The 1,166-nt window shown below is 43.5% G+C and overlaps 1 non-coding gene across 1 annotated transcript; it reads left to right on the forward strand.

The window, feature by feature from the left end:
• The first annotated feature begins 821 nt into the window (after positions 1-821).
• Positions 822-925, forward strand: LOC148545793 (small nucleolar RNA R71). Its single transcript, XR_015901360.1, has one exon. It is a non-coding gene; the product is annotated as a small nucleolar RNA R71 (small nucleolar RNA).
• The last annotated feature ends 241 nt before the right edge of the window (positions 926-1,166 follow it).

Consider the following 1,166-nt stretch of genomic DNA (forward strand, 5'->3'; position numbering starts at 1 on the left):
TGGGATTCTTTTCTGTGTCACTGGGGAACACTGCAGTTGATTTGGGTGCCTGTTGAGATAGCTCTCCTACTTGAGATTCCATCCTTTTGAGTTTTTCACCATGGTTTCTTAAGGTAGTTCTCACATCATCCCTGAAGCTCTTCAATTCAACTATGTCTTGACTCATGGTTGCCATCATTCCTTCTATCCGGTTTAATTGATCTTGAAATTGTTGGTTCGGATTAGGTTGGGTATGTTGATTATTTTGGCCATGATATGATGGTTGGGGGTAAGTGTTTTGTGTGGCTTGATATGATCTTTGGTTGGAGTTTTGGCATGTGGAATTGTTATGTTGGTTGTGGTTGTAAGGTTTGTGGTTTTGTGGTTGGGTTTGTTGGTTTCCCCACCCAAAGTTTGGGTGGTTTCTCCAGCCTGGGTTGTAAGTGTTGGAATGTGGATCATATGATTGCCTTTGTTGGTTTCCCACATAGTTAACCTCATCCCAATCACCTCCTTCAATGCCTACCTCCTCTTGATCTTGTGTGTGTATTGCAGCCACTTGCTTTGTTTCTATTTGCCTGGTAAGCTCTGCTAGTTGCTTGGCAAACACCTTGTTTTGGGCTAGAATTGTATCAACATGGTTCAGCTCCATGACTCCCTTAGTGTTGTGCCTTTCTGATGCATAGTAGTACTCATTCTCAGCCACTGTCTCGATCACTTCAATGGCTTCTTCCACAGTCTTTTTCCTGTTCAATGAACCTCCTGATGAATGGTCTACAGCCTTCCTTGATTCATAAGAGAGCCCATCATAGAAGATGTGCAGTTGCACCCAATCATGGAACATGTTTGGTGGGCATTTCCTTGTCAAGTCCTTGAATCTCTCCCATGCCTCGTAGAGAGTTTCACCATCTTGTTGTCTAAAAGTTTGAACCTCAGATCGAAGCCTATTGACCTTTTGTGGAGGGTAGAAACGTGCCAGAAACTTGCTTTCCACCTCATCCCATGTTGTTAGACTCCCCCTTGGGAATGATTCCAGCCACTTAGCTGCTTTGTCCCTAAGTGAAAATGGGAACAAAAGCAGTTTATAGGCATCTTCCTGGACTCCATTGGACTTCACAGTGTCACAAATTCTCAGGAATTTTGTGAGATGTTGGTTTGGGTCTTCATTAGCACTTCCTCCAAAGGAA

The sequence above is a fragment of the Arachis ipaensis genome, chromosome B9 (genome assembly GCF_059453495.1).
Source record: "Arachis ipaensis isolate K30076 ecotype BB chromosome B9, ASM5945349v1, whole genome shotgun sequence".
NCBI classification, from domain to species: Eukaryota; Viridiplantae; Streptophyta; class Magnoliopsida; order Fabales; family Fabaceae; genus Arachis; species Arachis ipaensis.